The sequence below is a fragment of the Arachis stenosperma genome, chromosome 5 (genome assembly GCF_014773155.1).
Source record: "Arachis stenosperma cultivar V10309 chromosome 5, arast.V10309.gnm1.PFL2, whole genome shotgun sequence".
Classification (NCBI taxonomy): Eukaryota; Viridiplantae; Streptophyta; class Magnoliopsida; order Fabales; family Fabaceae; genus Arachis; species Arachis stenosperma.
The window spans coordinates 75,171,084-75,182,402 of NC_080381.1; the positions used below are offsets into that span (position 1 = coordinate 75,171,084).

The 11,319-nt window shown below is 41.3% G+C and overlaps 1 non-coding gene across 1 annotated transcript; it reads left to right on the forward strand.

Moving 5' to 3' along the window:
* The first annotated feature begins 10,844 nt into the window (after positions 1 to 10,844).
* On the forward strand, positions 10,845 to 10,952 carry LOC130983607 (small nucleolar RNA R71). The gene has a single exon (XR_009087589.1). It is a non-coding gene; the product is annotated as a small nucleolar RNA R71 (small nucleolar RNA).
* The last annotated feature ends 367 nt before the right edge of the window (positions 10,953 to 11,319 follow it).

Below are 11,319 nucleotides of genomic sequence, written 5' to 3' on the forward strand. Positions count from 1 at the left end.
TTTTTGGCATTGGTTTTAGTATGTTCTTAGTAGTTTTAGTTGAGTTCTTAGTATATTTTTATTAGTTTTTAGTTAAAATTCACTTTTCTGGACTTCACTATGAGTTTGTGTGTTTTTCTGTGATTTCAGGTATTTTCTGGCTGAAATTGAGGGACCTGAGCAAAAATCTGATTCAGAGACTGAAAAGGACTGCAGATGCTGTTGGATTCTGACCTCCCTGCACTCAAGGTAGATTTTCTGGAGCTACAAAGATCCAATTGGCGCGCTCTCAACGGCGTTGGAAATTAGACATCCTGGGCTTTCCAGCAATATATGATAGTCCATACTTTGCCCAAGATTTGAAGGCCCAACCCGGCGTTCAAAGTCACCTTCAGATTTCCCAGCGTTAAACGCCGGAACTGGTACCAAAATGGGAGTTAAACGCCCAAACTGGCACAAAAGCTGGCGTTTAACTCCAAGAAGAGTCTCTACACGAAAAATGCTTCATTGCTCAGCCCAAGCACACACCAAGTGGGCCTGGAAGAGGATTTTTATGTCTTTTACTCATCTTTGTAATTCTTAAGCTACTAGTTCCCTATAAATAGGACCCTTTACCATTGTATTTTTCATCTTTGGATCTTAGATCATCTTGAGATCTTTGAATCTTTTGATCACTGGGGGCTGGCCTCACGGCCATGCCTAAACCTTGTTCTTATGTATTTTCAACGGTGGAGTTTCTACACACCATAGATTAAGGTGTGGAGCTCTGCTGTACCTCGAGTATTAATGCAATTACTATTGTTCTTCTATTCAATTCCGCTTGTTCTTTGTCCAAGATATCACTTGTTCTTCAACTTGATGAATGTGATGATCCGTGACGCTCATCATCATTCTCACCTATGAACGTGTGACTGACAACCACCTCCGTTCTACCTTAGATTGGGTGAATATCTCTTGGAGTCCTGATACATGATGCATGGTTGATCGCCTGACAACCGAGTGCTTGCCTGACAAACGAGCTAGCCATTCCGTGAGATCAGAGTCTTCGTGGTATAGGCAAGAACTGATGGCGGCATTCAAGAGAATCCGGAAGGTCTAACCTTGTCTGTGGTATTCTGAGTAGGATTCAATGATTGAATGACTGTGACGTGCTTCAAACTCCTGATGGCGGGGCGTTAGTGACAGACGCAAAAGAATCACTGGATTCTATTTCGGCCTGATTGAGAACCGACAGATGGATAGCCGTGCCATGACAGGGTGCGTTGAACATTTCCAATGAGAGGATGGGAGGTAGCCACTGACAACGGTGAAACCCTTGCATAAGCTTGCCATGGAAAGGAATAAGAAGGATTGGATGAAGACAATAGGAAAGCAGAGAGACGAAAGGGACAGCATCTTCATACGCTTATCTGAAGCTCTCACCAATGATATACATAAGTATCTCTATCTTTATCTTCATGTTTTATTCATATATCACCATTACCCATTTGAGTCTGCCTGACTGAGATTTACAAGGTGACCATAGCTTGCTTCATACCAACAATCTCCGTGGGATCGACCCTTACTCGCGTAAGGTTTATTACTTGGACGACCCAGTGCACTTGCTGGTTAGTTGTGCGGAGTTGTGTTTATGCCATGGTATTGAACACCAAGTTTTTGGATTCATTACCGGGGATTATTTGAGTTGTGAAAAGTATTGATCACAATTTCGTGCACCAAGTTTTTGGCGCCGTTGCCAGGGATTGTTGAGTTTGGACAACTGACGGTTCATCTTGTTGCTTAGATTAGGTATTTATCTTCAGAGTTCTTAAGAATGAATTCTAGTGTTTCAAGGTGATATTCTTATCATCACCAAAGCTGATTGATTCTCATCAATTTAGCTCTTGAATGCAATGTCCTGCTGAAGCTTGGCTAGCCGTGTCTAATTCCTTTAGACTGTAGCTTTAGACTAACATTGCATGATTCCTGGAATTCTCATTAAGAATTTTGATACCTTTATTTTCCTTTTCACTTAATTTTCGAAAAATCCAAAAAAAAAATTACAAAATCATAAAAACCAAAAATATTCTCATGTTTCTTGTTGAGTCTAGTGTCTCATGTTAAGTTTGGTGTGAATTGCATGTTTCTGTTCTTCTTGCATTCATTCATGTGTCTTCATTAATCTTCAAGTTGTTCTTGATGATTTCCATGCTCTGATCTTTAAATTCTCTTGACTTGAGTGTTTTGTTGTTTTCCATATGCATTCTCATTTTGTTAGTGTCAGTAGTATACAAACTACTAAGTTTGGTGTCTTGCATGCATTGTTATTTGATTTTAGTTGCATTTTGATTATTCCTCATTATTAAAAAAATCCAAAAATATTTTTAATTTGTGTCTTTTCAAGTCAATAATACAGAGAATTGAAGATTCAGAACATACAGCAGAGGAATTACACAGAGAAAGGTTGGGCGTTCAAAATGCCCAGTAAGGAAGGCAGACTGGCGTTTAAACGCCAGCCAGGGTGCCTGGCTGGGCGTTTAACGCCCAAAAGGGTAGTGCTTTAGACGTTAAACGCCAGAATGTGCACCATTCTGGGCGTTTAACGCCAGGATGGCACAAGATGGAGGATTTTGTTTTCAAATCAATTTTTTTCAAGTTTTCAAAGTTTTTCAAAATCAAATCTTTTTCAAAGCATAACTTTTCAATCAAATCTTTTTAATCACATCTTTTTCAAAATAGTTTTCAATCATATCTTTTTAAATTCTAATTTCAAAATCTTTTTCAAAAATCACTTGATTTCTTTCCTACTCTTGGTTTTCGAAAATCAATTAAAGTTTTTCAAAATGTTTTTAAAATCTTTTTAATTTAATTTTCGAAATTTCTTCCCCTCTTTTCACATCCTTCTATTTATGGAGCACCACTCCTCCTCAATGCACAATTCGAACTCTATCTGACTAAGTTCGAATTCTTCTACCTCTTCCTTCTAATTTTCTTTTTCTCTGACACCTCAAGGAATCTCTATACTGTGACATAGAGGATTCTATATTTTCTTGTTCTCTTCTCTTTCATATGAGCAGGAGCAAAGACAAAGGCATTCTTGTTGAAGCTGACCCTGAACCTGAAAGGACCTTGAAGCGAAAGCTAAGAGAAGCTAAGGCACAACTCTCTGTAGAGGACCTAACAGAAATCTTCAAAGAAGAAGAACCCATGGCAGCCGAGAACAACAACAATGCCAACAATGCAAGGAAGGTGCTGGGTGACTTTACTGCACCTACTCCCGACTTCTATGGGAGAAGCATCTCTATCCCTGCCATTGGAGCAAACAACTTTGAGCTTAAGCCTCAATTAGTTCCTCTAATACAACAGAATTGCAAGTTCCATGGACTTCCATTGGAAGATCCTCATCAGTTTTTAGCTGAATTCTTGCAAATCTGTGACACTGTCAAGACTAATGGGGTTAACCCTGAGGTCTACAGACTTATGCTATTCCCTTTTGCTGTAAGAGACAGAGCTAGGACATGGTTGGACTCACAACTTAAAGAAAGCCTGAACTCTTGGGAAAAGCTAGTCAATGCCTTCTTGGCAAAGTTCTTTCCACCTCAAAAGTTGAGTAAGCTTAGAGTGGAAGTCCAAACCTTCAGACAGAAGGAAGGAGAATCCCTCTATGAAGCTTGGGAAAGATACAAACAATTAATCAGAAAGTGTCCCTCTGACATGCTTTCTGAATGGAGCATCATAGGTATTTTCTATGATGGTCTGTCTGAACTGTCCAAGATGTCTTTGGATAGCTCTGCTGGAGGATCTCTTCATCTGAAGAAGACGCCTACAGAGGCTCAAGAACTAATTGAAATGGTTGCAAATAACCAATTCATGTACACTTCTGAAAGGAATCCTGTGAACAATGGGACAAATCAGAAGAAAGGAGTTCTTGAGATTGATACTCTGAATGCCATATTGGCTCAGAACAAAATATTGACTCAGCAAGTCAATTTGATCTCTCAAAGTCTGTCTGGAATGCAAAATGCACCAAGCAGTACTAAGGATGCTTCATCTAAAGAAGAAGCTTATGATCCTGAGAACCCTTCAATGGAAGAGGTGAATTACCTAGGAGAACCCTATGGAAACACCTATAATTCTTCATGGAGAAATCACCCAAATTTCTCATGGAAGAATCAAGAGAGACCTCAACAAGGTTTCAACAACAATAATGGTGGAAGAAATAGGTTTAGCAATGGCAAGCCTTTTCCATCATCTTCTCAGCAACAGACAGAGAATTCTAAGCATAACAACTCTGACTTAGCAACCATGGTCTCTGATCTAATTAAAACCACTCAAAGTTTCATAACTGAAACAAGATCCTCCATTAGGAATTTGGAGGCACAAGTGGGACAGCTGAGCAAGAAAGTTACTGAACTCCCTCCTAGTACTCTCCCAAGCAATACAGAAGAAAATCCAAAAGGAGAGTGCAAGGCCATCAACATGGCCAAATTTGGAGAGGAAGGAGAGACATTGAACGCCACTGAGGAAGACCTCAATGGACGTCCACTAGCCTCCACTGAGTTCCCCAATGAGGAACCATGGGAATCTGAGGCTCAAAATGAGACTATAGAGATTCCATTGGACTTATGGTGCACGAAATTGTGATCACTACAACTTCGCACAACTAACCAGCAAGTGCACTGGGTCGTCCAAGTAATAAACCTTACACGAGTAAGGGTCGATCCCACAGAGATTATTGGTATGAAGCAAGCTATGGTCACCTTGTAAATCTTAGTCAGGCAGACTCAAATGGGTATAGATGATGAATAAAACATAAAGATAAAGATAGAGATACTTATGTATATCATTGGTGAGAGCTTCAGATAAGCGTATGAAGATGCCATCCCTTCCGTCTCTCTGCTTTCCTACTGTCTTCATCCAATCCTTCTTACTCCTTTCCATGGCAAGCTTATGCAAGGGTTTCACCGTTGTCAGTGGCTACCTCCCATCCTCTCAGTGAAAACGTTCCTATGCTCTGTCACAGCATAGGCTAATCAGCTGTCGGTTCTCGTTCAGGCCGGAATAGAATCCATTGATTCTTTTGCGTCTGTCACTAATGCCCCGCCTGCTAGGAGTTTGAAGCACGTCACAGTCATTCAATCATTGAATCCTACTCAGAATACCACAGACAAGGTTAGACCTTCCGGATTCTCTTGAATGCCGCCATCAGTTCTTGCCTATACCACGAAGACTCTGATCTCATGGAGTGGCTGGCTCGTTTGTCAGGCGAGCACTCGGTTGTTAGGCGATCAACCATGCATCGTGTATCAGGAATCCAAGAGATAAACACTAAAGCCTCGTATGCTTGTAGAACAAGAGTGGTTGTCAGTCACTTTGTTCATGAGTGAGAATGATGATGAGTGTCACGGATCATCACATTCATCAAGTTGAAGAACAAGTGATATCTTGGACAAAGAACAAGCGGAATTGAATAGAAGAACAATAGTAATTGCATTAATACTCGAGGAACAGCAGAGCTCCACACCTTAATCTATGGTGTGTAGAAACTCCACCGTTGAAAATACATAAGAACAAGGTCTAGGCATGGCCGAATGGCCAGCCTCCCAAAGTGAGTTCAATCATAAAAACATGATCAAAAAGCCCTCCAATACAATAGTAAAAGGTCCTATATATAGAGAACTAGTAGCCTAGGGTGTACAGAGATGAGTAAATGACATAAAAATCCACTTTCGGGCCCACTTGGTGTGTGCTTGGGCTGAGCAATGAAGCATTTTTCGTGTAAAGACTCTTCTTGGAGTTAAATGCCAGCTTTTATGCCAGTTTGGGCGTTTAACTCCCATTTTGGTGCCAGTTCCGGCGTTTAACGCTGGAAATTTTGAGGGTGACTTTGAACGCCGGTTTGGGCCATCAAATCTTGGGCAAAGTATGGACTATTATATATTGCTGGAAAGCCCAGGATGTCTACTTTCCAACGCCGTTGAGAGCGCGCCAATTGGGCTTCTGTAGCTCCAGAAAATCCACTTCGAGTGCAGGGAGGTCAGAATCCAACAGCATCTGCAGTCCTTTTCAGTCTCTGAATCAGATTTTTGCTCAGATCCCTCAATTTCAGCCAGAAAATACCTGAAATCACAGAAAAACACACAAACTCATAGTAAAGTCCAGAAAAGTGAATTTTAGCTAAAAACTAATAAAAATATACTAAAAACTCAACTCAAACTACTAAAAACATACTAAAAACAATGCCAAAAAGCGTACAAATTATCCGCTCATCACAACACCAAACTTAAATTGTTGCTTGTCCTCAAGCAACTGAAAATCAAATAAGATAAAAAGAAGAGAATATGCAATGAATTCCAAAAACATCTATGAAGATCAGTATTAATTAGATGAGCGGGGCTTTTAGCTTTTTGCATCTGAATAGTTTTGGCATCTCACTCTATCCTTTGAAATTCAGAATGATTGGCTTCTTTAGGAACTCAGAATCCAGATAGTGTTATTGATTCTCCTAGTTAGGTATGATGATTCTTGAACACAGCTACTTTATTGAGTCTTGGCTGTGGCCCAAAGCACTCTGTCTTCCAGTATTACCACCGGATACATACATGCCACAGACACATAATTGGGTGAACCTTTTCAGATTGTGACTCAGCTTTGCTAAAGTCCCCAATTAGAGGTGTCCAGGGTTCTTAAGCACACTCTTTTTGCCTCGGATCACACTTTATTTCTTTCTTTTTCTTTTTCTCTTTTTTTTTCGCTTTCTTTTCTCCCTTTTTTTTTCGTTTTTCTCTTTTTTTTTTTTGTATTCACTGCTTTTTCTTGCTTCAAGAATCATTTTTATGATTTTTCAGATCCTCAGTAACATGTCTCCTTTTTCATCATTCTTTCAAGAGCCAACATTCATGAACCACAAATTCAAAAGACATGCACTGTTTAAGCATACATTCAGAGAACAAAAGTGTTGCCACCACATCAAAAATAATTAAACTGTTATAAAATTCAAAATTCATGCAATTCTTATCTTTTTTAATTAAGAACATTGTTTATTTAAGAAAGGTGATGGATTCATAGGACATTCATAACTTTAAGGCATAGACACTAAGACACTAATGATCATAAGACACAAACATGGATAAACATAAGTACTAAAATTCGAAAAACAGAAAATTAAAGAACAAGGAAATTAAAGAACGGGTCCACCTTAGTGATGGCGGCTTGTTCTTCCTCTTGAAGGTCTTATGGAGTGCTTGAGCTCCTCAATGTCTCTTCCTTGTCTTTGTTGCTCCTCTCTCATGATTCTTTGATCTTCTCTAATTTCATGGAGGAGAATGGAGTGTTCTTGGTGCTCCACCCTTAGTTGTCCCATGTTGGAACTCAATTCTCCTACGGAGGTGTTAATTTGCTCCCAATAGTCTTGTGGAGGAAAGTGCATCCCTTGAGGCATCTCAGGGATCTCATGATGAGAGGGGTCTCTTGTTTGCTCCATCCTTTTCTTAGTGATGGGCTTATCCTCATCAATGGGGATGTCTCCTTCTATGTCACCTCCAACTGAATAACAGAGGTGACAAATGAGATGAGGAAAGGCTAACCTTGCTAAGGTAGAGGACTTATCTGCCACCTTATAGAGTTCTTAGGCTATAACCTCATGAACTTCCACTTTTTCTCCAATCATGATGCTATGGATCATGATGGCCCAGTCTATAGTAACTTCGGACCAGTTGCTAGTGGGAATGATTGAGCGTTGGATAAACTCCAACCATCCTCTAGCCACGGGCTTGAGGTCATGCCTTCTCAATTGAACCGGCTTCCCTCTTGAATCTCTTTTCCATTGGGCGCCCTCTTCACAAATGTCAGTGAGGACTTGGTCCAACCTTTGATTAAAGTTGACCCTTCTAGTGTAAGGATGTTCATCTCCTTGCATCATGGGCAAGTTGAATGCTAACCTTACATTTTCTGGACTAAAATCCAAGTATTTCCCCCGAACCATAGTAAGCCAATTCTTTGGATCCGGGTTCACACTTTGATCATGGTTCTTGGTGATCCATGCATTGGCATAGAACTCTTGAACCATCAAGATTCCGATTTGTTGAATGGGGTTGGTAAGAACTTCCCAACCTCTTCTTCGGATCTCATGTCGGATCTCCGAATATTCACTCTTTTTGAGTGAAAAAGGGACCTCGGGGATCACCTTCTTCAAGGCCACAACTTCATAGAAGTGGTCTTGATGCACCCTTGAGATGAATCTTTCCATCTCCCATGACTTGGAGGTGGAAGCTTTTGCCTTCCCTTTCCTCTTTCTAGAGGTTTCTCCGGCCTTGGATGCCATAGATGGTTATGGAAAAACAAAAAGCAATGCTTTTACCACACCAAACTTAAAAGGTTTGCTCGTCCTCGAGCAAAAGAAGAAAGAAGAGAGTAGAAGAAGAAGAAATGAAGAAGAGGGGAATGGCTTTGTGTTCGGCCAAAGAGGGGAGAAGTGGTGTTTAGGTTGTGTGAAAATGAAGGGGTGAAGAAGGGTTTATATAGGAGAGGGGGGTTCATGGTTCGGTCATGTATGGGTGGGTTTGGGAGGGAAAGTGGTTTGAATTTGAATGGTGAGGTAGGTGGGGTTTTATGAAGGATGGATGTGAGTGGTGAAGAGAAAGAAGGGATTTGATAGGTGAAGGGTTTTTGGGGAAGAGGTATGGAGGTGATTGGTGAATGGGTGAAGAAGAGAGAGAGAGTGGTGGGGTTGGTGGGGATCCTGTGGGGTCCACGGATCCTGAGGTGTCAAGGAAAAGTCATCCCTGCACCATATGGCATTCAAAATCACGTTTTGATCCAATTCTGGCGTTAAACGCCGGGCTGGTGCCCCTTTCTGGCGTTTAACGCCAGGTTCTTGCCCTTTCCTGGCGTTTAACGCCAGTCTGGTGCCCCTTTCTGGCGTTAAACGCCCAGAATGGTGCCAGACTGGGCGTTAAACGCCCAACTGCTAACCTTACTGGCGTTTAAACGCCAGTAGGTTCTTCCTCCAGGGTGTGCTGTTTTTCTTCCTATTTTTTATTCTGTTTTTGCTTTTTTAATTGATTTTGTGACTTCTCATGATCATCAACCTACAAAAAACATAAAATAACAAAAGAAAATAGATAAAATATAATATTGGGTTGCCTCCCAACAAGCGCTTCTTTAATGTCAGTAGCTTGATAGAGGGCTCTCATGGAGCCTCACAGATGCTCAGAGCAATGTTGGAACCTCCCAACACCAAACATAGAGTTTGAATGTGGGGGTTCAACACCAAACCTAGAGTTTGGTTGTGGCCTCCCAACACCAAACTTAGAGTTTGACTGTGGGGGCTCTGTTTGACTTTGATTTGAGAGAAGCTCTTCATGCTTCCTCTCCATGGTGACAGAGGGATATCCTTGAGCCTTAAACACAAGGGATTCTTCATTCACTTGAATGATCAGTTCACCTCCATCAACATCAATCACAGCCTTAGTTGTGGTTAGGAAGGGTCTGCCAAGGATGATGGATTCATCCATGCACTTCCCAGTCTCTAGGACTATGAAATCAGTATGGATGTAATGGTCTTCAATCTTCACCAAAACATCCTCTACAAGTCCATGAGCTTGTTTTCTTGAGTTGTCTGCCATCTCTAATGAAATTCTTGCAGCTTGCACCTCAAAGATCCCTAGCTTCTCCATTACAGAGAGAGGCATGAGGTTTACACTTGACCCTAAGTCACACAGAGCCTTCTTGAAGGTCATGGTGCCTATGGTACAAGGTATTGAAAACTTCCCAGGATCTTGTCTCTTTTGAGGTAATTTCTGCCTAGACAAGTCATCCAGTTCTTTGGTGAGCAAAGGGGGTTCATCCTCCCAAGTCTCATTTCCAAATAACTTGTCATTTAGCTTCATGATTGCTCCAAGGTATTTGGCAACTTGCTCTTCAGTGACATACTCTTCCTCTTCAGAGGAAGAATACTCATCAGAGCTCATGAAAGGCAGAAGTAAGTCCAATGGAATCTCTATGGTCTCTTCTTGAGCCTCAGATTCCCATGGTTCCTCATTGGGGAACTCATTGGAGGCCAGTGGACGTCCATTGAGGTCTTCCTCAGTGGCGTTCACTTCCTCTCCTTCCTCTCCAAATTCGGCCATGTTGATGGCCTTGCACTCTCCTTTTGGATTTTCTTCTGTATTGCTTGGAAGAGTACTAGGAGGGAGTTCAGTAATTTTTTTACTCAGCTGTCCCACTTGTGCCTCCAAGTTCCTAATGGAGGACCTTGTTTCAGTCATGAAACATTGAGTGGTTTTGATTAGATCAGAGACCATGGTTGCTAAGTCAGAGGGGTTCTGCTTAGAATTCTCTGTCTGTTGCTGAGAAGATGATGGAAAAGGCTTGCCACTGCTAAACCTGTTTCTTCCACCATTATTGTTGTTGAAACCTTGTTGAGGTCTCTCTTGATTCTTCCATGAGAAATTTGGGTGATTTCTCCATGAAGAATTATAGGTGTTTCCATAGGGTTCTCCTAGGTAATTCACCTCTTCCATTGAAGGGTTCTCAGGATCATAAGCTTCTTCTTCAGATGAAGCATCCTTAGTACTGCTTGGTGCATTTTGCATTCCAGACAGACTTTGAGAAATCAAATTGACTTGTTGAGTCAATATCTTGTTCTGAGCCAGAATGGCATTCAGAGTATCAATCTCAAGAACTCCTTCTTCTGACTTGTCCCATTGTCACAGGATTCCTTTCAGAAGTGTACATGAATTGGTTATTTGCAACCATTTCAATAGCTCTTGAGCTTCTGTAGGCGTCTTCTTCAGATGAAGAGATCCTCCAGCAGAGCTATCCAAAGACATCTTGGATAGTTCAGAGAGACCATTATAGAAAATACCTATGATGCTCCATTCAGAAAGCATGTCAGAGGGACATTTTCTGATCAATTGTTTGTATCTTTCCCAAGCTTCATAGAGGGATTCTCCATCCTTCTGTCTGAAGGTTTGGACTTCCACTCTAAGCTTACTCAATTTTTGAGGTGGAAAGAACTTTGCCAAGAAGGCATTGACTAGCTTTTCCCATGAGTCCAGGCTTTCTTTGGGTTGTGAGTCCAACCATGTCCTAGCTCTGTCTCTTACAGCAAAAGGGAATAGCATAAGTCTGTAGACCTCAGGGTCAACCCCATTAGTCTTGACAGTGTCACAGATTTGCAAGAATTCAGCTAAGAACTGATGAGGATCTTCCAATGGAAGTCCATGGAACTTGTAATTCTGTTGCATTAGAGAAACTAATTGAGGCTTAAGCTCAAAGTTGTTTGCTCCAATGGCAGGGATAGAGATGCTTCTCCCATAGAAGTCGGGAGTAGGTGCAGTAAAGTCACCCAGCACCTTC